The 27,031-nt window shown below is 38.5% G+C and overlaps 1 protein-coding gene and 1 pseudogene across 7 annotated transcripts in view; both read right to left on the reverse strand.

Moving 5' to 3' along the window:
- The window catches only part of PALS2 (protein associated with LIN7 2, MAGUK p55 family member), a 93,385-nt gene that overhangs the window by 54,857 nt on the left and 11,497 nt on the right, over positions 1 to 27,031 (reverse strand). The window lies entirely within an intron of this gene.
- LOC112307009 (large ribosomal subunit protein eL18 pseudogene) lies at positions 6,012 to 6,579 on the reverse strand (annotated as a pseudogene).

Raw genomic sequence — 27,031 nt, forward strand, 5'->3', positions numbered from 1 at the left:
AAATGTCAACTCTTGGACTTCCGGCCAAGATGGAGGTCTAGGTAGATACACTCTGTCTCCTCACACAACCAAAAGAAGGACAACAACAAATTTAAAAACAAAAAAAATAACCAGAATTGACAGAAACTTGAACTGTATGGAAGTCCGACAACCAAGGAGTTAAAGAAGAAACACTCATTCACACTGGTAGGAGGGGTGGAGACAGGCAGCCAGGGTGGAGAGGACTCTTGGGAAGGTGGCAGCTAGAGGATCTGGGCAGGTGGAGCCGGTGAGGTGGTGGCTGGTAGACCAGTTGGTCCCACATTTGTGTGTGGATAAACCAGGAACAACTGAGGAGCAAAAAAGATCGGCAACCCAGTTTTCCAGAGTGGGAAAAGAAAGGCTCAAATCCTCTGGTGGTAAAAACCAGTGGGGGATGCAGCAGCAGGAGAAACTCCCAGCCTCACAGGAGAATTTGTTGGGGAGACCCACAGGATCCTAGGATGTACACAAACCCACCCCCCCAGGAACCAGCACCAGAAGGGCCCAATTTGCTTATGGGTAGCAGAGGAAGTGACTAAAAGCCAGCAGAGAGCCTAGCAAGTGGCATTGTTCCCTCTCGGACCCCTCCCCCACATACAGCATCATAGCACAGTGGGTTGCCCTGCCCTGGTGAACACCTAAGGCTCTGACCCTTAATATGTAACAGGTGCACCAAGACAAAAAAAAAAAATGGCCCAAATGAAAGAACAGATCAAAGCTCCAGAAAAAAATACAACTAAGTGACAAAGAGATAGCCAACCTATCAGATGCACAGTTCAAAACACTGGTTATCAGGATGCTCACAGAATTGGTTGAATATGGTCGCAAATTAGATGAAAAAATGAAGGCTATGAAAAGTGAAACAAAGGAAAATGTACAGGGAACCAACAGTGAAGGGAAAGAAACCGGGACTCAAATCAACGATTTGGACCAGAAGGAAGAATTAAACATTCAACCAGAACAGAATGAAGAAACAAGAATTCAAAAAAATAAGGAGAGGCTTAGGAACCTATAGTACAATTTTAAACATTCTAACACCCAAATCTATAGGGGTGCCAGAAGGAGAAGAGGAAGAGCAAGAAACTGAAAACTTATCTGAAAACATAATGAAGGAGAACTTCCCCAATCTGGTAATGGAAATAGACTTCCATGAAGTCCAGGAAGCTCAGAGAGTCCCAAAGAAGTTGGACCAAAGGAAGCACACACCAAGGCACATCATAATTACATTACCCAATATGAAAGATGAGGAGAGAATCTTAAAAGCAGCAAGAGGAAAGGAGACAGTTACCTACCAAGGAGTTCCCATAAGACTATCAGCTGATTTCTCAAAAGGAAATTTCTCTTGCAGGCAAGAAGGGACTGGAAAGAAGTATTCAAAAGTCATGAAAGGCAAGGACCTACATCCAAGATGACTCTATCCAGCAAAGCTATCATTTAGAATGAAGGGCAGATAAAGTGCTTCCCAGATAAGGTCAAGTTAAAGGAGTTCATCATCACCAAGTCCTTATTGTATGAAATGCTAAAGGGACTTATCTAACAAAAAGAAGATCATCAAAAATATTAACACTAAAATGACAACAAGCTCACAACTAACAACAACTGAACCTAAAACACAAAAATGAACTAACAAACAACTAGAACAGGAACAGAATCACAGAAATGGAGATCATGTGCAGGGTTATCAGTGGGGAAGGATGGGGGGAGAATGGGGAAAAGGTCCAGAGAATAAGAAGCATAAATGGTAGGTACAAAATAGAGGGTGAGATTAAGAATATTATAGGAAATGGAGAAGCCAGAGAACTTATATGCACGACACTTGGACATGAACTAAGGGGGAGGAATGCTGGTGGGAGGGGGTGTGCAGGGCAGAAGGGAATAAAGGGGGGAAAAAAGGGGATGACTTCAATAGCATAATTGATAACATATACTTAAAATAAAAAAGAAAACATTAAAAAACCTTTAAAGTGTTTTGAGCAATGGAAAAAATCTCAATTAAATAGAGTACTTTGAAGGTAACTGAAGTTTAAACATGTAAGAATAAATATATATATTTTAATTATTTTTGGGTTTTTGAGGTTCCCTCTTATTTTCTTCATATATAGAAATACTAAAAAGTAAATTTATGGCCCATAAGCCTTTTAATACATCACCAGATTCAATCTATACCACCCTTTTGTGGCTTTAGCGATACTCGCCTGCCCCTGTCCTGATATAAAGCCCTCCCCTCACCACCACATATGCACAACCACCTCTGTGCACCTGGCTCATAGGGCACCCTTGGGGAGCAGCACAGCTGTCTCTGGCTGCCTCAATCAGGAAACAGTCTCCTAATATATATTTTCATAGTATCTTATACTTTGAAACTCTGACAAACCTATAATTAAATATTTTGGTATTTGTTTAATGTATAATTGCCTTTCTAAAATAACTCCGATGAGCACAGAAATCATGTTTGTCTTGTTCAAACCTATATTCCCAAGAACCAGCCCACAAGCTGCACACCATTAAGTTCTCAACAGTATAGTTTCAGTCACAAAAATGCAACACTATTTGGTTACCAAAATTAAAAAATTTTTTAATTAAATATTATTTATAAATACATCTTTATAATACTGGAATCACCACTTCCCACAAATCGTACAAGCCGTAGAGAAGGAAGCCATCTCTTTCAAGGGTTAGTCAACTAAAATGATGAGCTTTTACAGTAATAATTCTTAAATATATTTCTAACTTTCTATAATATATCAGTATGTGAAGCAAATTTAGTAAAATGAATGGTATTTACCCACCTATATTCTGCTCTAAAAATCTTTCTAAATTTGTTTTACAAAGCATTTCTACCCAGTTTTATAACTCTTGGTAAATAAATAAACTGGTCTTAATTAACTAGGACTAGAGCCTACTTAATATTAAAAATTCCTTTGTAAATCCACTTATTCAACAAAATGAATCCTCCATAAAAAATATGACAGGTAACTTAAGTTTTCATAAGATGTTAAAAATTCTTTTTATTCAATAGGTAAAATAACAATTATTTCACTAGAACCATGCTGCATAATTTACAGAACCAGGAAATGCCTGTGTGCATTTGGAAAGGTTTAAGCATAATTTCAAAGGTATCTAAGTCAGTCAGACTACTACTACTGTATTTGTAATCAAGCAACTAAATTCTTTTTAAAAATACATTTCCAAGAAATGATATAGAAAAAGAAGAATCTATTGAAATATGGATCAAGTCAGGCTTCTTTAAAGTTAAATTTTGACACATTATTTTCATAAAACTGATCTGACCATGACGGCAGAGTTCTTGCAAATCATTAGTTAAGTCAATAAAAACTGTTCCAAGATTATGACTATATGCTGCCAACACCTTAGCTCCAATTAATATCTTAAAATTCTAATTTGGTTATATTGAATCACAGAAGAGAAGTAAAATTTTCATCGTGCTCAGCCTATTTAACCAATATTGACCGAGTGCCTGTAGGCCAGACACAATGTTAGACACTGAATAGAGATACTCTCTTTCCTCCAAAAATTCAATCTAGTAGAGTAGAACGAAATGTGTAAACATGTGTATAAAGCACAAGGAAACCAACACAATGAAGGTGTCACAAAGTTAGGCATACAGCACAATGGTTAAGAGCCTGGACTCTGCCACTGAACTAGTCCCGAAAACCTAAGTAAATAACTTAACCTCCGGAAGTCAGCTTCTTCCATCTGTTAAGCGGGAATGACAATGGTATCTACCTCACAGCGTTGCTGCTGCTAAATAATACATGGGAAACTCCTAGAACAATACTTCCTAGTGCATTATTAACATGGGGGTGGGGGTACAAGGAAAGGAGTAGAATATTAACTCTTTCTTTGATGTAGATGGTGGGAAGACAAGAAGATGGAAAGTAGAGAGACACCAGTGGAAGGCATCCTAGTGGAAATAACCAAACTCAGTTCATCCTACTGAAATACTTGAATGCATGATCAACATTTAAAGCCTTAAAGCAAAATGTAGAGCTGTATTTTCCAAAGCATTCCTAGAGAAACTCTAAGGGTGGAGTCAACAAAAGAAAAGGGCAGGTGCAGCTCTGCAGAGAATTCCGGGAAATTCAGGAGCCCCAGGCACAAGAGCTCATTTTGGCGGAAGCACCACACACCTCCTTCCAGAGATAGTAGGTGTTTATTCTGCGTGGGAAGGGTCCCTAACAGGAATACTGAGCGCAGAGGCTGAGGTAAATCTGGTTCTTCTTAACAAACCGAAAGAAGGTGGGAGTGGCGGAAAGGAGACTATACTGGACTGAACACATTGTAGCAGTGTTTGTCAAACAGAAAACTCTTGGCATTGGGGAGCAAAAATTCTTTTTACACAGGACTATTCTCCACCAAATGCCTATAGTGTTCCACAATTATGACAACCAAAACTTCCCAACACTTCTAGGAGTAGTACTAGGTGGTACTTCTAATACCACCTTCTCCCCTTCTGTTCTTCCAATCTAAAGCATTGCACTAATATTAATATGTCCTATCTCCAGGGTAAATTCTTCTTAATTCAGCTATTGTAAAGGCTCCCAGCTCGCTCACCTGCTCTTGTCGACAAATCTGAAGGAGAAATCTGCCTGAGGACAGGCTCGCCACTTACTTGGTCCTACTCAGACGCTCCCATCGCTGAGAGAGGGCTCTGGGTGTGGGGTACAGCCTATAAAACCTCAGAGGAAATCCTTATCAGGTATATGAAGACATATTCTGGATTAATCAACCTAGACCCTCATTTATAAACATAAGGTCTAGCTCACCAGGCATTTGAAGAAAGTATCAGTGACAGTGGGCAGAGCTGAACAAACTAAACTGGGGGGCGGGGAAGGTGGAACAGATGATGCTGAGAACAGAACTTTAAAAGTTATTTTCATTAGTCCTGACTAGTGTGGCTCATTTGATTGGGTTTTATCCCACAAAACAAAAAGTTGTCAGTTCATTCCCTGGCCAGGAGGTGTCCACAAACAACCCATCAATGTTTCTATCCCTCTCTTTCTCCCTCCCTTCCCCATCTCTATAAAAATAGATAAATAAAGTCATTTAAAATTTTATTTTCATTTGCTTCTCAGAGATATGTGAGAGGTTATTGCACTGATGAAGAAATGGGCCACTAAGAAGGAGAAAATGGAGCAACCTGAGAATAAGAAAGAGTTTCTGGCAATTCAAAATATTGTCATTTTTTAAAAAATCAAACAGTACATTAACTGACAGAATAAAGTTGAAACTGCTGATCAGAAAAATCAAGCCAAAGTAAACTCCAAAATGCAGAACAAAGAGGAAAAGATGGAAGATAGGAGAAAATTAAAAACATATAGGCCAAGTCCAATAGTGCGTATCAGGAGTTTCATAAGACAAGATCAGAGAAAAAGATAGGAAGGTAGCTGAAGAAATAATAGGAAAAAACGTCCCCGAGTTTTAAATGACAAACAAAACTTCAGAATGAAGGGCTGGCCACGTTCGGAGCAGACTGAATGAAAAAGACCCAGATACGGACACACCTAAATGGAACGTCAGAATGCTGAGGACTGAAAGAGGAGAAAATGGAGATCACCAGACTTGCACGACATTCATTACCGGTAACACTGAATACCAGAAGATGATGGAGTAAATATGTCAAAAGTTTTGATGAAGAACAAGTTTAAAAATGTTTACATATGCTGTTATTTCTAAAAGCCATTATATAGCCATTCACCTATATATATACGAATGTGTGTATATTTACACATATGTGGTACAAGAAAGTGTAACCAAGTTGAAATATTTTAAAATAAACACAAGATTGATATCCTCCAAAGAGATCACCTTTCCAGCCTTTCAGACAGAATTTATGCCTGTATTTAAATATATTTTTTAAATTAAATGCATGTGATTGTTGTTCAATCTAGTGATCTTTCCATATTGGAGCTCATTCCTTTCTTTCCCATCATCCAAAATATTTTTTAATAACAAGATGTGATCTGGAGCTAGTTTTTGTAGCCATGGCTGGCCCATCGGCCCCTGCCGGGCTCAGACTCCAGGCCCTGGGAGCACAGGTAGAGCTTGGTGAGGCTGTGCGGAGTCCCAGGGGCCTTACAGAAATGCCTGTACACCCCTCCGCCCTTGCGAGGGGCAGAAAGAAGACATTGCCACAGACAGACCTTGGGGGAATCTGGGGCCAGCTGGTTAAAGGTGAGGATCTTAACCCCAACCTTGAGGACAAGGCTCCGTGTGCAGCTGTTTACACGAGTGCCCACATTTTCAGTTTGGGCACCTCCTGGTCATGCACGTCATCTGTGCTAGTCCCTCCAACCACAGTGGGTTTGCCCTTCTGGCCAGGAAGCTTCATATTCTGAATCATCCAGGAAAGGGACAGAGGCAGCAGGTGAGTGCCACTCATGAACAACCTCTTCAGCACCACTCGGCTGAAGGTGGCGTTGTTTCATCTCTCCATAAACCTGTACAGCTTGGCCAACAGCCTTAGGTAGATGTCCTGGCTCTTGGGCTCCTTGTACTGAACTTTTGGTCTTTCTTGTGGTGGATGGCAACTTCCATGATGGAGCCTTCTGCTCCACTAGGTCCAGGAACGCCCATTCTTTTCAATATATCTCATACTTCACTGTATGGGTGCACCAAATTTATTTAGTCTGTCCTCTATTGATAAAAATGTACATGTTGCTCCCATTTTTTTGCAGTTATAATCAGGGTTGCAATCAGAATCTCAATAACCAACTTAATTACAACTCCCTTACCTTAAAAACAATGTATTTTTTAAAAAATAAAATAGGTTTCCCTAATTTTATCATCTTAACCTACCACTTTGCACCTTGTCATCTTCTGATGACAAGTTTAATTCAGAAAGTGAACAAATGCTTTTAATGAACTTATCAATGTTCCTATTACAAACCATATGCCTTGCAAATGCAGACAGTTTAACCTTCTAGCAATCTTACTTCTTAGAAACAATGTATATTACATGCAATGCTTTCAAAAAGAAGTCCTCTCCAAAAATTAAAAAAAAAATGAAAAGGAAAGTTCTAGAGAATATTTCCAATACTGGACTGCCCCGCCCCCCCCCAAGCCCCCAGCATATTTGAAACATTGATTTACTTCCTTCCGGCCTCCATGCTCTCTGATGAGAAATCCACATCATTCATAGTTATTGGTGGCTTTTGTCTTTCTGGTTTTAGTATTTTTCTTTGTCTTACTTTCTACAGTGTGATTCTAACATATCTGGACATAAATTCCATTGGGCTTATCCTGTTTGAGGTTCAGCAAACCTCTTTCATCTACAGGCTTATGTCTTTCATTAGATGTGGGAAGTTCTCAGCTACTATTTCTTCAAATATATTTTTCTGCACAGTATTCTTTACTTTTTACTTCTGAGTACCTGATGATGAAACAAAGTATTAGACCCTCTCATATTGTCCCATAAGTCCCTGAAGTTCTGCTCATTATTTTTTCAACTTTTTCTGTTTGAGTAAATTTCATCTATTTTCAACTTCATAGACTCTGTCCAATCTCCATTCTGCTGCTGTGCTCGTCCATGAATTTCTGTAAATTCCCAATTATCCATTTGGTTTTTCTTTTATTTTACTGAGACATTCTATACGTCCACCTTTCTCATCTGTACTTCAAATCTTTTTCCGATGATTCCCACATCTGTGTCCCACATCTCAGTGTTGGTGTCTGGTGACTGACACCTTTGCCTATGTGAGTTGCAGTTTTCTTGGTTCTTCATGGGCCAAGTAATTTTGGATTGTATGATTTACATATTTAATATGTTATGAAACTTTATGTCTTGTTGATATTTTATGGAGAGTGTTGATATTATGTTTTAGCAAGCAGTTAACTCAGCTGAGCTCAGGCCTCAAGTTCTGACCTTCTGAGGTACCACACCATTTTAGTTTAGTCTTCCAAGCTTATCTGTACCCTTGTTCATGAACTTCAGTTTTCATCTCCCTTGGGTAAATGTCTAGCAGTGGGGTTGCTGGGTGGCATGATTAGTATAGTTTAACTTTATAAGAAACCAGTGAACTGTTCAAAACTTTCACAGTGTTATTTAGATCTGTCCCACATGAACCACACACAGCCAGTCTGGGATTTAGGTGGTGTTCTGTCAGCGTTTCGGTACTGAACACCTACGTACGCTGTTCAGGGTCAGACCCACACAGGCACAGCTCACGGGTGGGCCCAAGAGTGCACAGACAACTTCAGGGAGCCTCGTCCAGACCTCCTCCCTCTCCATAATCCAGGTACTTGTGGTTCTCTGGGATTTACCAATCTTCCAGCTAGAAATCTGAGGCTTCCCCCCCCCCCCAACCTAGTCTGTCATGTACTTCCTACAGCTGTGCTCATGACCTGGTTTAGGAGGTCAGAGAACACAGAAAGAAAAAACAGCAAGGACCACAACTGCCCCAACTGAAGAGGAAGGTTTCCTCCTTTGGAATTTTAATCAGGCTCCTCTTGGCTGTGGTAGCTGCCTCAACACTTGCTGCCAAAGGATTTACTGGGGGCTGGAGGGCAACAGAACTCAGAAAATAAAAAAGAGGGATTTCTGCACTCTTGCTAGGCATCTTGCTCTTTAAGCCAGAACTAGAGGTTTTCTGGAGTTCTCTCTGTCCATTCTGATGCCCACTTTTGGATTTTGAGCTGGGTCAAGGAATTAAAAAAAAAAAAGTAACCTCATCATTGATTCAGCGGTACTTAAATTTCTGGTTGTCTTCTTCAACCAGCCTACTTTTCAGAGTCTGCTCCTATGTTCTGTCCAGTTTTTGGCTGCGTTCAGTGGGGAGATGGTGTACTGTGCTTACTCCATCTTCTGAACCCTCTGTAAGTTATATTTCCCACTGAATCTGGGGTGGCTTGGTGCCACTATGTCTTCAAATATTTTTTTCTGTCCCTTTCTTTCCTTTCTGTTTGGAACTCTCATTATACATATGCTGAAATGCTTAACATTGTCCAACAGGCTTCTGAGGCTGTTTCTTAACTTTTTTCCTCTCTCTTATTTGAATTGAATACTTTTTATTGGTCTTCACATTTTCACTGCCACCTTAAATCTGCTGTTCAGACTATTCAATTAATTTTTCATTTCAATTATTATACTTTTCAAATTTAAAATTTCTATTTAGTTTTTCTATTTTAATTTCTCTACTGGGATTCTCTATTTGTTTAGTGATGGGAATTTACTTTCCTTTAATTATTTGAACATATTTAAATCCAGTATCAAGTCCACTCAGAGTCAGTTTTCACTATTTTTCCTGTTTATGGGGGTCACACTTTCCTGGTTTTTCTTTTTATCTTCCTTTCTTGCCCTCCCTCCTTCCCTTCCTTATATCCAGCAGTTTGGGGTTGAAAACTGAACCTTGAATATATTACAGTAACTCTAGATTCATTTCATTTTTCGAGCCTTTTTTAGTAATTCATGTGAAAACTGAAAAATCTGTTTCTCTCCATGGTATGCAGTTGGGACATCTCTGTGCAATTTTTTTTTTTTTTAATTCTTAGTTTTGTATTTTAGCCTGCTTTCCTAGGGGTTATGCCTATGGCTGTACAGCTTAATCCTCAGCCAATGTCTAGGGCAAAGGTTATCTCAAGTCTGTAAGACATCCATGCTCTGCCAGTTGATTTGTGTATAGACTGGGGAATGCATTCAAAGTTGCAGCCAGTTCTCCAGTCTCCCTTGAACTTTTTGCTAGGCTCCCTTGGGACTCCCCCCCACATATGTAGTTTCCCAGTCAACTGGAGCTGTGTGGAGAGTCTACCACAGCCCTTCCATGGCTCTCATTTCTAGGGTTTCTCTATTAAATTTCTATTAGTCCACTGCTCACCCCACACTAGGTTCACAACCTTGAGCTACGAAGGCAGCAGGTTTTTTCCATCTGTTCCCAACCAAATCCACTGCTTTTCACCAGCAAAGCCACAGGTTTCAGTGTCCCCTCTCAGTCCCTTTCTTAAATCAAGTCACACACCCGCGCGCTACTTTGGCAGCAAAGCTGTTGGTTTTCTCAGCCAGCCCCAAACTAGTACATCAGTCCTCACACCTGAACAAAGGGGGCGGCGGGGTATAGTACCACTGGGGAGGAATCTGGACAGACCTCAGGCAGGAAGACCACAGACTCATGCTGCTCTCTCCCCAAGCCCCTCACAGTTCTGCAAGACCAATTCTTTTTAACTGCCTTTGGTCAATTTCCAATACCCCTAAATGGCTATTTTCAGTGTTTGTCCAGTTTTATATTTGCTTTTTTGTGGAAGTGTCAGACTCACTCTGGCTGGTGTGGCTCAGTGGATGGAGTGCCAGCCTGGGAACCAAAGGGTCGCTGGTTCAATTCCCAGTCAGGGCACATGCCTGGGCTGCGGGCCAGGTCCCCAGTAGGGGCTGCATGAGCGCAAACACACATTCATATTTCTTTCCCTCTCTTCCTCCATTCCTTCCCCTCTGTCTAAAAATAAATAAATAAGATCTTTTTTAAAATGTCAGACTCTTCATGCTGCCATTACCAGAATTCAAGTGATCTTTTTAATAGATTTGCAGTTTCAACTGTACTAAACCTTCACTGTCACAACTCACCAAGTGAAAGAAATCATCTTGATAATTGATAATACTGCTTCTAATGAGACAATATTTGGGATGCTTGTTGTGACGTTATTGGAAAACATGTGGAAAATGGAAATGAGCTCAATGTTCCTCAGCAGGGGAATGGCTAAATACCCCTCCTGCAAATAATCTGCAGCAGTTAAAAGAACAACGTGGTTTTCATGTGCTCTCACATGAAAAAGCTTTTCAAAAGACACTTTTCTGTGGACAAAAGCAAGTGTCATAAAGATAGTATTGTGTGATGTTTACAGAAGTGAAGCACATGAAACAGTGTATTTTCCACAGGCACAAATATATAAACATACAGAGTAAGTTTGGAAGGATATAAAATAAAGTGTAATAGCTATTACCCTTGGAGAGGGATCAGAGATTGAAAGAAGGGTTAGTTAAAAAGGCTCCTGAAAGTTGTTACAAAAATACTATGTTTATGTTCACCTGTGTCACAAAACAACAACTGGGCTGCTCCGGCTAGTGACCGTGTACCTGGGGAGTCAGGCCCACGGGGGCTCCTAGAGGTTCCTGTACAGACCCCTCAGGATTAAGAATGACCACTTTCCCTAACAAAATGAAGTACCCTTACATACAAGATTTTATCAGGCAAACATGCTTAGCTTCATTTCGCAAGTCATGAATTTGTCTTCCAAAGGTAATCTCCTTATATACTCATTCCTTATATATTTATTTATACTTTTAATATCATCGATTTCTTTCCTAGTAAGCCATTTCGGTCTGTCACATCAAATAATACCTTTTAATAACTTTAACAGGTGCACTTTAATTACAAGACTTCTTTAATGCCTATAGTTCATTACAATGAATGAAACTCATGAACAATTACTCTTAATTCTTTAAATTTCATCCTACAAATCAGATACTTTTTCCATTCTTACCTCATGCACAACCTTTACAGATTTCAAAAACTAAACAGAGCCTTCAAGACACTGTAGGAATAAGCGAAAACAACTTATTTTATACTTTAGCCACACATACACACACACACACACAAAATGAAATCTGTAGTTGCTACATGTAGCTCCAGGGTATTAGGTTGGAGATTACTAAGAATCAAGTTCTATACAGATTCTTGGTAAATAAATACCTACCAGGCTGGAGGAATTTGCTTCCTCTCCTAATATTATATTACTCTCTCTTAAGTGTAAAATGATAAAACAGATGTTTTTTTCTATTTATACTAAATGACTGAGGAAGAATTTCTTACTGTTTTAAGGAGCCCCTTTTATAAGAGTTTTTAAATTTTTTTTTTTGGATAATACAAACACACCTACACATGCTAATATAACCAAAAGCCAACGAGTGGTGTTAGCAGTGGAAGGCTTAACAACCTCTTCTTCTTCACACCTCCATCATCGCTGACTCCCACCTGCAACCACTGCAGATATTCGGACTCTCGGATTTTAACTGCATTTGTAGTCAACTGTCCACTGTCTCCTCCCTGGATTAGCCATTCACTGCCCATTTCTGCAATTTCCCTGACTTAGGGAATCCTAAGTGTTGCTGCAAGTCACTACTTGAGTTCAAATAATAACCACCTTCTGTGCAGATTATTACCTTCTTCTACATTTTCTATTGCATTTTAGCTTCAAAAAGTCGCCATGAACTGGGTGGGGTAGGATTATCTCCATTTTATAGATGAGAAAAAATGAGGCCCCAAATGTTTGGGAGACATGTCAGAGAAACAGAAGAGAAAAAAGAAAATCAAGAAGGCAGTTCAACTAATCCCAAACTACGCTCATGTTCTCTCAGCTGTTACCACGGATTATACACTGCACTCCCCACAGGTTATCCCTCTACAAAACCACCTCCATGTTTTCCCTAAGTAGAAAGAAGAAAAACGTCTAAGAGACAGGAAGGATAACAAATCAGGACAATTTGCAAGAGACTGGCCAAGACCATAGGGATATGATCAGCTCCATTCTGTCTCTGAGCGCTTGAATTTCAACGAGTGGCAGACGTGAAGAAAACCCAGGAAATAATCTGGTGGGGTCAGGGAGAGAACACTGGGCCCGAGGAACGCACTTTGTGTCGCTCCTGCCACTTCCACAGCGTGACTTCATTGATTTCAGCACCGAAGGAGTAAACACACACATCTACGCATCACCACCAGCCTTCTCTCCTCACTCCCGCTGCCATGCCAAGTATTTGGACTCCATAAGGGAGTGAGAAATAACTCTGAGGATCTTGGAAGTGGTTGCAAAATTCAGTTCATTCTTTTCAATATGAAAGAAACTAACAGCAGTAATAATATGCACGGGAGCAGCTGACTGAAGTAATTCCTCCAAGAACAGTAGATGACTGAGAATGAAAGCAGCGTTAATGGTCAAAAACGGCCATCAGAAACTGTTCGCCCTCAGAAGCGTCCAGAGATGCCGGACGCCACAGATCAATGTGGGTCAGCACACTTCTCACCACTCTGCTTCACGATCAGTCTCCCCAAACAGTAAAAAGTACACAGCCATTGAACCAAATGTGTTTACTGAAGTCTGAAGGGAAAGAAAAAGAAGTATTAAATTAAAAAATCCTTTTTTCAAATCACCAATCTTTTTTCTTTCTTATTCTTTGCTTAAAGTAATCTTTTAGGGTTAAAAGCAATTATCAAGAAGGAGAGAAATGCTGAAGAATTAAAACATACAGATTTTAATTATGTCACCATACATTATAAAAATTTTAAAAACCCTAGTATAATGGTTCATCAGACAAGCCAAGATCCAAAGGAAACACATATATTCAAAATTTCTTTTCCAACTTCCCCAATCGTTTTTAAACAAAAATATTTAGTAAAACAAGGGGGAAGAGTGGTTTCCCAGCATTCACTAAGTGTTTCATGTATTCTCCCTGTTTCCATTGATTAAATTATAAGCTCTAAAAGAACAAAAGCTTTCTCTTCTATTACAGCTGCCAATATAGTGCATTATACACAACAGGTACTCAACAAATGCTTAGTAAATGCTCAACTAATGCTCTGAATTATTTTTCCTTTTTATTACCTAGCTTTCAGTTCAAATTGAAGACAAAGTTTTGTGTAATCAACCACTGATACACGCCAAAATAAAATACGAAGTAACTTTGGGGTTAGCTTCAGTTTGCAATAGCACCAGTATGCCAAAGGAGCCAAACCATTTCTTGTGTTAACATCCCAGAGGTCTAAAGAAAACCTCAAATTAAAGCAAAGTATGGCTGGCTGTAGTGGTTCTCAGAGCAAACCACCTCATTTTGGAAGGGAAAGCTGAAAGGTGTTCATCACAGATCCTTTCCCCCAAGGCATAACTAAGAATTAAAATTAAGCATGGGTTTTCTAGTAGAAACTCATCCTTCCGAGAAACTCCAAAATTTTGGTGTGCTTGGATTTGACAAAGTCAAGTGTCATGCTTGAAAAAACAAACAGAAATACAAAAGTAAAATGAATAAATGCTTTAATTTAAAAGGACAAACATCAGTTTTTCTAGGTAAAGATAAATTAAACTCATCTCATTTTCCTCCTGCCTAAAACCCTTCCTAAATGTAATAAAGACATATGTCTATAATTTTACCTTGAAAGGGACACATTTACAATGATAGGGAGAATGAGAGAAAAGCTGGCTTTGAAGCTGTAAGTGTACAAAGGAGTAACTGATTTGGCAGACTCAAAGTGAACAAACTCTAAAGTAGCTGATAGAAAGAAAATTTCATTCATACAGCAAAATCTTCCAAAGGCTCAGGAATTAGCAGCACAAGTTACCTGAAGTGAGGTGAACTACAGTAAGGTGACCCAGATAATATTAGGTCAGTATTCATTGGCCAATCCATTTGTAAGGTGAAGTCACCTTTGTCTATTCCTGTATTTTTATTTTCTTGGAATTTCCACATATTTGCTTAAGTTTTCATTATACTACTTATCGGTAAATCTACCCCACTGTCCTTGCAGGGTAGTAATTGCTGCCCCCTCACCCTTTACCACACAGGACCTAAAAATAAGAGGTTGACTTTCTGGAGAGAGTAACATAAAAAATATGCCTGGGCACAGGACAATGAAATCATCTGGAAAATGGGACTATTGGATACTGAGACAAGCGCTTCACCTGCTTCTCCCTCCTGACTATGAGAAGTGGTTAGCCTGGCCTTCATCTTCCAGGCAGATGTGAAGGGAATTCTCTAGAGAATATGACCAGCCTAAGACGAAAGACACGGACATCGAGATGAGGTATTAACCCCAAACTTACCCAGTCATAAAACGGCTGCAGAGAAGCTCAACATGCAAACAGAGCTTCTCTACTCTTAACAATGAGCTCATAACCCTGGGATAGTTTGTGCTGATGCTGAGAAAAGCCTGTAACATGAAACATGGAGACCAAAATAAAAAACCAACAGGTCAAATCTACTTGAAATATCATGAAACTCTTCGGGGTGAAGAAAACAGTCAGTAAACTTCTCAGAGAGAAATAAGCAACTATTATATTCGTGAAACAAGAATAAGAACAGAAGAGGAGCATCCAGGGGAAACAAAAGAGCCGTTGGAAAATAAAAAAACAAAAGCAGAAATAAAGAATTCAATAGAAATCACAGAAGATAAATTTGGGGAAATACAAAAAAAGAAACCCACAAAAAAGCACAGATGGAGAAAATAAAAGAAAATGAGAGGAATGAGAGGACATCTCACTAAGAAGAGTTATACAGAGAAGAGCAGACAAAATGGAGAGGAGGGAAACGTTAATGAAATACTGTTGTCCAGAACTGACAGCCACGAGTTGCTAGACTAAATGGAGCACCCCGTACAACAGAGGAAAATAGACTCATACGAAGGCACATCGCGGTGAAATTTCAGAACACTAATAGACAAGACAAAGAGAAATACGCATGTCAGGAATCAGGGATCAAAGTGCTTTTGAACTTTACAGTGGTGACATCTAAAGGTAGAAGACAATGAAATGATGCATTTAAAATCATTTCCACCCCAAAATTTTTACCCTGCCAAACTGTCAAAAGTGTGAGATAGTTAAAAATAATTTTCAGACTTGCTTATGACATTTCACAAAATTAATCTACCACAAACACTTTTTCTCTGAAAGATTAAAAAAAAGACATGCTGCCCTCTAAGAGTGAAACAAAGGGGGGAAAGCAGGAAAAGGAAGATGTGGGACACAGGACCTGGAAGACCCAATTCAGGAGAAAGGCTAGGGTGACTCTCAGAAAGATGATGGCAAGTGTGTATCAGGTATCGAGAGTAATGAGTCCATACTGGACAGGTCAGAAGGCTCCAGGAGTGACACATTCAAGAAAATGAAGTCGGTAAGTTTCAATAAATATATTGAAAGGTGATTTTAAAACACTAGCAGAGATTTGGGGGTTGGATTACTGATTAGTAGTATATATGGAAAACAAAGCAAATAAACATTAACTTCAAGAAAATAAAAATGCAGGAATGGAGAAAGGTAACTACAGTTTACAAATTGACCAATTAACAAATACTGATATAACCAAAATTGCTAATATAATTTATTTTGGGGGAAAAGCGTGTATAGGGGGTGTGTTTGTAAAATACACATATATTTTATATATACACATATATTTTATATATATACACATATATACATAGACATATATATGAGGGGGGAAGGACAAGCCAGGGGAGAAAGGGTGGCATGTAAAAAGACCTAAAGTCTAATCTCCCATAATGGTTAAAACTGAAAAATCAAGAATCAGCAACATAAGCATGCCATTTTCTGATACAGAGCCAAATGCAAGAGTATCAGCCAAAAAGGTCAAAGTAACAGCCTCTGGGGAGCAAGAAAGAGAGATAAAGAGAATTGGGGAGCACTGTTGGTTTTTCATCCATGCATGAACTATTTTAATGAAAAATTAAAACCTACAGAAATATATCTCTCGTGTGTGAAGAGTAAGCAGTTTCCAGAAAAATCAAGATTTGTAACCATTCTTCTTAAGTTAAAAACAAACAAGATTTTTTTTTTTTTAAAGGCAAAGGCCTGGGGAAGACCAAGTTGTCCTTAGATGATACGCTTTGTTACATTCTCCTTTGTATATATTATGGCATAAAATATATTTTGGTAAAATATTCCACTAAAATATTGGGTGGGCCAAAAAGTTCGTGTTTACCTTTTCTGTAAAATAAGACATATTTTTAATCTTCGCCAATATCTTTATTGATTCGGATATTTTGAGTCAATCAGCTATCTCCCGTGTGATACAACATTGACTGTTTCACTAAAGTCTCCATTTGATCACTGTCAACTTCAGCTGGTCAACCCCACCAGGGAGCATCGTCCAGTGGGAGATCTCGAGCACGAAACTTCACAAATCACTTTTGCCATGTTCAATAAGTCACAGCACCTTCTCCATACGCTCTGCACAAATCTTTCTTTTTTGCATTTCAGTTGTATTTTTACTTTTCTTGAAATAATAAAGCATAATATGCCAAAAATATACATTTTCTTCCATCTTCAATATTAAAATGACTGCACAAAATTCATCAATTTTGATTAATTTTTTTAATGCATGCTGGTATGATATCTGTCACAACACAATCTAACAAAATTGTTTCAAATGAAGTTAAAGACAACTAAGCACTACTAGAGCCATCTTGCAGAAAAAACCAAACAAACTTTTTGTCCTACCCAATATAATGTGTAAAATTAATCTTTAACAGTCTATTAAGAATATTTTCAATTTTAAAACATATATATTTCCTATATTCATAGGTATAAGATTTAGCTTAAACAAAAGGAAGCTTTTTAGTTGATCTTACTTAATTCATCATAAAACTACTTCTACTTATGGCTACATTTATCTAGTGTCAACCCTATCATTTCCCTTAAATCACACACCACCAGTTCCCCTCCAACAAGGAACTGTGACTCAAAAATCATTGACCTGTAATCAAATACAATTCAGATTATAGCACTCTTTTTTGTTATACTAACTTAAGACAGATGTCTCTATCTAAAGAATATTTTATAAACTACTAGAATTAGTTGTCAATTAGTAATATTTTATTCTTATCTCAACACTCAGGCTGTTTTTAAATTCCACTTACACCAGCTTTTGAAACACTGAGCAAAACATCACATACAAGAAAAATGCAAGGCAATGCATTAAAAATAAGCACACACACAATTTTTTTCTTTTTGATGGGGGCAATATTCTCTTCTCAAAGGTATAATGCCACTCAATCGTGAACTCTGAGCAGGAATGCGCAGGTAAGAGGCCGGGGAACACAGGCTCCCCATATAAGGAGCCTTGCCGGACATGTCAAAGCACAGGCCAAACACCAAACTTCTATTCCATGCATCCAGTAGCCTTAAAAATTGTTTAGCAAAATTTTATAAATTTACAAAGTCCAACCCTGGCTGGGGTGGCTCAGTGAATTGAGTACAGGTCTGTTAACCAAAGGGTCACCGGTTTGATTCCCAGTCACGGCACATGCCTGGGTTGCAGGCCAGATCCCCAGTGGGGGACACATGGGAGGAAACCACACATTGATGTTTCTCTTTCTCCCTCCCTTCCCTTCTCTCTAAAAATGAATAAATAAAATCTTTACAAAAATAAAGTAATGAGATAAATATCCCCAAGCTCAAAAAAAAAAAATTACAAAGTCCAAAAAGGAACTATATATCCTATCCAAAATGAGAGATTTTAGGCTTTAACCTCACATGTAAGGAACTTAAGGAATATACAGTATGTTCAAAGTAGTGCAAAAGCACTCTAAGTAGATGAAGTGACAACTGAACACTGGTACCATCTTAACCTTCTTCCACTATGGCAAGCACAAACACTAGACCAACTAGGTAACATTGCCGGACCTTCATTTCTAGCAACTGAGCACTGAGCTGGATACCCTGTTTTGAGAATGTTGGTAAAAATGAACTAACAATACGGTAAATAAAGAAAGTTGTCTTTAACTTCATTCAAAACAATTTTGTCAGATTGTATTGTTTAGTAATTTGTGTAGTCCTTCATAAATTTTTAAAAGATTACATAGAGATACTCTTTTAAGTATTGCAGAATGCTGTGTAATTCTTATTGTATGATTAATGATAGTTTCCTGCTTCTAAAAGAACTTCCTTTGTACGCTTTGTGAGGTTTGAGAAAGTGGCACAAATGGCGTCGTTTACATCCAGACTTAGTGGGAAGATCCACCCCGCGGCCTGGCTATCTCTTTCCTGAGCCCATTTTACGCAGATCACCCTAGACAGCACGGCCGGGGAATCCAGTCTCTCTTCATGGGCGCTCACCGCTGATTTCCACGGCTCTTTCCTCCACTTCAGGGCTCTTCTTTCCTAGTCTTAGCCCCAGATTTTTCAGTATGCTCAAACTTCCCCGGTTGTTCAAAAATCAGGCTCCAAATATTGCTGCACAATTCTATTACTTGCCCTTTCTTGGGTTTTCCTCATATTCCCTATTCAAAACATTTACCACACTAAACTGTTAGCAGATAATTTTATCAGAAGTCAAAGGAAAATAGAGGCTATCCATCATTTATTACTTACAGAGTCCCATCCACCTGCAGAATCAAACACAGCAGTACTTCCGTACCTTTTCTTTTCAACTCTCTGAAGAAAACATGCCCCTCCTCCTCCGCAGAGCTGCGGCCAGTGCAATGAGCCAAGGCCCTCCCCGCCCCACCCACCGTGGGACCATGACCCACAGTTATCCTTCTACGTAACTTCAGTATTTTTGTTGGACACTCCCACGTTTATAAAAGTGCTAACATCTTCCTTATCCTTCAATAATAATTTTTCTAAAATTTCCCACATTTTTACTGTTATTCAAGTACTGCTGCCATTTGGTAGTAATTTTTTAAAAGCCCTATTTTGAACCCCACATCCCTTTTAAGTCACGGCCTTCTCTCTCTTTTCTCCACCATACCAAGCTTCTCTAAAGAGTAGTTCACATTGGGTATCATTGTTTTCAGTTCTCCACTCTCCCCATGTCAGCCACTCCTGTCTTCCTACCACTGCACCCTCAAACTCCTTGAATAAGGCTAGTAATAGCTTAACCACACACCCTGCTTAAGGACAGACCATCACTGCTGATGGTGTCCCTCAACTTTTCCTTCTTTTCTTGAATGACTTAATTCACTTCTAGGGCTTCATCTAGTTTCCACATGAATATGATTTCTGTATCTTAGTTACAGGTCTCACCTTTCTCGGACTACCTTCTTAACATACGTGGGAGTCCGAAAGACACTACCTTTACCATTTTCAAAACTATTCACCCTAACCAGCCTACTCCTCCTACTAGAGGTTCTAGCTCTCGTTATTATGACATCACCACCCACCCATTCTCCAAACCTTAAAATCTCAGAATCATCTGATCTTTCTCTTCTCCCTACCCTCCAGACATCTAATTCTTCTCCGAATCTTTTCGTTCCCCTTTTATGCTTCATAAAAGTCTCAAATTCATCCTCAACACAATTTCCACTCTCCAACCTTTAGAGTTTTTTATCTTCTTTTGCCTAAACTATTTTAAAAGCCTCTTTTAATTGGTCTACTAATTTCCAGTCTTTCTCCACCCCAGTCCCTGCTCCATACCATGTCTGTAAGGATTCAGGGTAAAGTGCAGAACTCAGCTAGAGAAAAGTTAGATGTACAGAAATTCTTTCTTAAACAGCTCAAGTAAGTAGTTCTGTTCCTAATTTGCTCTCACAATGCAGTAGCCCCGCTCTGAATAAATTTTTATTGACCTAACCACTAATTAACAAAGCAGGTCAAAGCCTCATTACTTAATTACAAGAAAACATGCAGTTGTGTAACTGAACCAGCAGAACTGTATGAAAGTATTTTTATATAATAAGCACTAATAAACACAAAATATGATTACAGAATTATGGTCTAGATTTTACTAAATATGCAAATTTGAACCTTTTTAGTATCTCAAAACTAGATTTTTGAATAAATTTCAATGATAGTTTTTTTCCAAGATAACACCTTATATATGCACTTACAAAAATATCTAGAATTCATAACACAGCCATCCAGCGATAAACTGGTTCTTAATTCAGTCATAATAGAGGTGATTGAAGGGAAGTACTCTTAAGTAACTGAGTCAAAATCTCACTCTCTCACCCCTTCACTGCTATCATCTCTTGCCCATTTACTGTACTACCCACTCAACTGGTTCCCCTACAAAATTCTCCAGAGTGGCTATAGCCATCACTTTAAAACGTAAAACAGACTGTCACTCTTCTCTTAAAACTGTCCAAAGGCAGTCCACCACGCTTAGAAAAATGTCTGAACTCTCAGGCACGGCCTACAAAAGCCTTCACTTCACAACTTGGCTCCCTGAGCGCCCCCCCACCCCGAGTTCATCTTCTACAATTCTCTATCCCTTGTTCATCCAGTCTGTTCTTCAAACATGCCCGGTTTATTTCCCATCTACACCATTTTCCATCCTCTGCGCTTCAAATGCACCCAGGCATACCTGTTCAATCTCTTTTCTTCGCTCTATCTGATCTGTCACACCAAGACCTTTCAATCTGGTATCTTGCATATCTTTCAAATATCTTCCTTTTTCTCCATCTCCAGTCACTGCCTTAGTTTATACTCCCATTATCTCTTACCTTGACTTCTACAACCTTTTATTTATTTTCCTTAAAACATCTATCTTCAATACCACCATCAGAGTGAGATTTCCAAAAGACAAATGTGACCATGTTTCTCCCCTGGTTGAAATCATTCACTAATTCTCCATCACCTATAAAACTCAAATTCCTTAATATGTCACAAGGGTCTCACAACTCCCCCCTTAACTTTTCAAACAGCCTTTCTTTTCTTTCCAGCCACAACGGACCATTTGCTGTTCCCTAAACCCATTGCTTCCTACTGCTGTATCCATCTTCATTGTCTCAAAGGAAGCCTTTCTTGAGCCGCACTAGGGGACTGAGAATACAGGGCACTACTGCATACTACAGTTGTTACTTATTATTCACGAAGTGTGTATTTGTGAATTTGCCTCTTTGCTAAATCTTATCCTTTTAAACCCCATATCAATACTCTCAGGGCTTTTGTGGTCAATTGTGGACAGGCACAGAGGTGCTTTAAAAAAGTGTCCTAAGCGTGTGTCCCCAGTTCATTCTGCCTTGCTTCAATTCTCAATAAAGACAAGTATCCTTTTTATGGTCTATTTAGCATCACATTTTTTACATTTTTGTTGGTGATTTTGCTGTCTAAAATGTCCTCCAAGAGAAGAGCATTTGAGATCTTGCTCTCCAGCATATGGCATTAGTTTGGCTCAAATAAATTTATAAAAATTCATATATGTGTTTGTCCCCCAAACATAATGTGTAAAGTGCTCTCTAGTGCTCCGGAGCAGAAGGTTGGTCACGTGTTTTACGGAGAAAATACATGTGTCTGATGAGCTTCCTTCAGGCACGAGTTACAGAGTGCTGTTGGGCATTTAATATAAATGAATCAACAATGTATACTAAGGTGTCTTAAAACAGAAACACATAAAACAAGGTTATGGAGGGAGAAGTTAATGAAAATGCAATCAGAGGCTCTTAGAAGCCGCACCCTTTATTTCCCCTAGAAACAATGGCCTAGTATTCACTAATTCAGTGCTCACAGAGAATTTCCAGAATGTAAACTACCGTGAATCACAAATAATGAGAACTGACTGTATTTTTATTTACATGTCTGTTTCCATCACAAAAAAAAAATGGGCTCTGAGGGCAGAAACAGCATCTTATTTGTCTTTGAACTCTAATTCTTACTGTTATGCCAGAAATACCGCCGTTGATATTTACTGCATGTAATTTTTTAAAAACTGCGATTTGTCCTTGTTGTAATGTGACCTGGCCTATCCATTTAGACTTATGGTAAGATCCCCACACTGACCCACCCCAAACAGGCTGTGCTCAACAGAGTTAATGATCTGAACTTCATCTTTTAACCCTGCCCTTTCACCTCCCTAGCTAAAGAACAGGGGCACGAAATTATAGGTAGTGTTCAGGACAATCCCAAATAACAGAGTACAGTCCTGCCAAAAATGCCAATACAAACTGTTGAGAAACACTTCACTTAAATCTGAAACTGTTATCAATGATTATCTCTATAAAGTAAGACTGAGAAATTTTAAGTTTTCATTGTACATGCATTCTTCTATACTATTTTAACGGTTTACAGGTAACATTAATGTTTTTTAAAGTGTAATTAAAAATTTATATATTGGGTTGACCAAAAAGTTCATTTAGTTTTTTCCATACATTGGCTCTACTAGGGCTTAGTTGTCTTTAACTTCACTTGAAACAAGTTTGTTAGACTGTATTGTGACAGCTGTCATATCAGCATGAATTTTTGTGCAGCCATTCTAATAGTGAAGATAGAAGATACACAACATTTTCGGCATATTATGTTTTATAATTTCAAGAAAGGTAAAAACACAACCTGAAATGCAGAAAAAGATTTGTGCAGTGTATAGAGAAAGTGCTGTGATTGATCAAATGTGTCAAAAGTGGTTTGCAAAGTTTCTTGGTACTAGTGACATTTGGGCCAAATAATTCTTTGCTGTGGTGCTGTCTCCTGCATTGGAAGATGTTCAGCAGCACCCCGGCCTCTACCCACTAGAAGCCAATAGTGGGAGAGAGCCGACATACTCAAAATATCCACTTCAATAAAGCTACTGGTGAAAATGAAAAATGTGTCTCTTATCTCATGGAAAAAACTAAACACACTTTTGGCCAACCCAATAAGTAAGTAACAGGAAAGAGAGTTGTCCTGCACATTCGTCAACACAAATCCCTCCTTTCAGGTAAACTGGTTCGTTCAGAGCACCAAGGAGAGAAGCAGTGCACCTGACTACTTTGGGAACTCCTGGACTCAGAAGAGTAGTCTGTTCAAGCACTTGAATATTTCTCAGCTAAAATACCTCCAGAATTAAATCAGGCTTCCTGATGCTGGTTGTGCACTCCTGCAGAGAGGACCTGACACCTCTTTTGGGAGGCAGCGGCTGCAAGCCCAGTGCTCTCCATGGCTGGGAGAAGCCCAAGGAAGGAGTCAAGACTCAAAACAATCACCAAATATATTTGATACGGCGGGGTAGGGTGGTTCTGTGTTGCAGTTCAAGAATATTATCATTTGGTAAACCTATTGTTAACAAATGTTTGCCAGAGGGAGAGGTGTTGGGAAGCTGTATACCTAAAACTAATAAAACAAAGTATTTAAGTAGATAAAAAAACAACTGATCTATAAATGAGGTAAATCAGTTTGAGATTGATAGAAAGCCAGTAAATGAAGCATTCGCACAGGTGAAAACCGAAGATTAAGATATAATTGATGTGCACTAGAAGCAGACAGGGAAGATTTACTATAAAGAAAACTTACTCTTACCCCAGAACTTTGCCTTCCAAAGATGAAAATGCTGAACAGGCGCACACACACGCAGACACACACGCAGACACACACACAATTCGGACCCAGCCCTGACTACCACAAGACTGTTTCCTCCATACTTTTGCTTTCCCTCCCTGTTCCTTTACGGTATGAAGAACAGCAGGCATCCTGCATTTATATTTTACTGAACTGCCAATATGTTTACATCAACATCGATATTAATTAGGTTAAGGGAAAAATGAACTATTTCTTTGAAAATATCCCCTTTTCTCCATTAGTAATATATTCATTCAATTTTTATCTTTATATTGCAATAGTTATTTTGTTCTGTTTAACATAACAATAAAACCAAACAGAAATACTTGCATTCTTTGTGTCATCCTGGTATTTCAATGTTTTTCACGTATTATGAAACCATTATAAAGCTTTTTGTACATAGCTGTTATAAGTAGGGCAATCTTTAATGACAAGCAGAAATATAATGATTCTAAAGAAAACTACTAGATGTTCTTTCATTTAAGCTAAGCATTTAAATAAACTTCTTTCATATAGAAAGATTAGAACAGGTTAAAATATTGTCAGAAGAAATTCTTTCTTAAAAAACTAAAACAAACACTATCAGAAAAACCTGGACTCAAGAATTAGCTCAACCCAGAGAAACACCTTGAAGCACATGAAAAGCCTCTTGCAAAATAAAGTACTTAAGAAATCACATCAAGAGGCCTTGAGAATTTGGAAATGGGTGATTCCTCAAGAACTAAATTAGTAAAAGGAAACATAAGATACATAAACTTAGCAGGAAAAAAAAGCCACCCTAAGAGAAAATAGGTAAAAGTATTTGGAAATATTTTTCTAATTCAGATGTCCAAGATATATCCTAGGATAAGAACACAATTGAAAAAAAAGTGACAAGTTCACTGTGAACTGTTAGAAGAAAGTGTGTTAACAGAAGGACAGCATCTGGCCACGCCTAGAAAAAAGTAATAAACTGACCCAGGTCTCTAAAGTTACCCAGGAAGAACCTGCCTACTCTGTATATCTGGGTTTCTCAATCTCGGCACTACTGATGTTTTGGGCCAGATAGTTCCTTGTTATGGAGGATCTTTCTGTGAATTGTTTCAGTAGCATCCCTAGATGCTAGTAAGCACTCTCATCCCAACTGTGAAAACAAAAATGTCTTCAGATATTACCAAATGCGCCATAGGAGGCAAAACCGCCCCCTTAAAAAATCAGTAGTATATTCTAAATAATGCAAATAGATGTACCAAGCTAATACAGTTCCATGTTTCTAGCATCAAAATCATGCCACTTTTCTTGCTCAGCCAGTAAATGTCTCATAATAATTTAGCTTTCTAGAGAAAAGTGTGGTGGTGGTTGCAAAAGGTGTTTGCTATATACAGTTCTTTGGTGCAATTTAAAAAAAAACCTGTCAGAGAGGAAGGCTCATACCATAATTTGTATATGTTTTGATAATAAAAATGAAATCACATACTTCTCATATTTTGCAACTTCTAATATTGTTTTAAGTATGTGTCATGCATTTGGATATTTATAAAAATTATTTCAATACTGCTTCTTTAATATTCTTACCATCTTCTTTACCACTATCAATATCTTGATTTTCTAAGTTTCCCTTTTTTGTAATTTTTACAGTTCCTCTGCCCCCTCCCCTTACAACATCCACACGGATCATCCATCATCATTACTGTGAACATCCTTCTTTAAAAGTTAACGGTGTATCTACCATACAGGGATAAATGAAATCTGACTTACTAATGAATACCCAGGGAAATGGTCTCAAAAGAACTTTATTTTTTAATAACAACAACATATAGTTGGGAACAACCTGCTTAAATCTAGGGAATGTAACAACTTATCATAAAAATAAGAATCTAAATGAACCTTTACAACAAGACTGGGGGTTATTTTGGGAAACGATCTCCAAGTCCCAAAAATCCATGGCCTGTTCGTCACCTAGGAACCCCCTGAAAACTTCAAAATACCTCTACATATCATTTGATCGTCCACGGTGAATTCACAATTTTCCTACATTCATCTTTCACTCCCCATTCCTTCTGCCATCACAGTCTTTCAAGTCTTCATTGCCTCACCTTTAAATGATCACTGCGAGTCTTTTCCCACTTACTCTCTCCTTTGCGGTAATCCACTCAGCATAGGACTGTCACACACAGATCATGTTCAAATATCCTTTAGAAAATATGCATCAGAAAAACTAATGGTTTTCTGTCAGTTGGGAATGTTTAAGTTTCTCTCTTAAAAATCTATCTACTCAACCTAATTTCTCTATTCTCTAATATAAATCCTGTTTTAACCACATCGATCTACTTTCTAATATGCACAACCTTGTTATCTCATTCCTGTCCAAATGCCTTCGCTCATGTCACTCTAAATAATGTTCTTTTCTTTTTCCTGGCTATGCAATGCCTAATCAGTTTATAGTCTACTTCTTGCTTTTTTAGAGTCAAAGTTTCAGAACTAAAAGGGGTCTCAAAGTTAATTCAATCTAATCAGCAGCAAGTCCCTCCCTAGAGACGAGAATTTATTTTCCTAAACTCTTTCTAAATGTACAGCCTGCTGCCCATGATAAAATTCTATTAACCAGTATGTGCTAATCTGTGTTGCTTCCCAACTGGTCCGATAATAAGTATTAAGCATAGCCAGTGATCATGGGACAATGCTTGCCTGAGGGGACACCAAGACAGTTTCTTTCCTCGAATAAACTGTACAAAGTAGCCCTTTTAATGTCTGAATTTCCGATATATGCATATATACACAGACTGACGTTTGGTAAAAATTTCTACTTGACTGTAGCAAATTCTAAGTGGCTCTTTACGGAGATATCTTGGGAAGGCAGGAACTGTAGATTTGGAAGATAAAAGAGAAGGGAAATAAAGAGATGGTAGTGTGAGTAGAAGATATTTGCAGTCCACCCTTAGAAGCAGAGATAAAACAAATTTCCAGGCTTCGATGCAGAAGAGTCCACTGGAAAGGAGAAAAGGCGATGAGAATGCAAAGAACAGACATCCCATTACGTTCCGTTCTGACGAGT

This window comes from Desmodus rotundus, chromosome 6 (assembly GCF_022682495.2).
Source record: "Desmodus rotundus isolate HL8 chromosome 6, HLdesRot8A.1, whole genome shotgun sequence".
In the NCBI taxonomy this organism is placed as follows: Eukaryota; Metazoa; Chordata; class Mammalia; order Chiroptera; family Phyllostomidae; genus Desmodus; species Desmodus rotundus.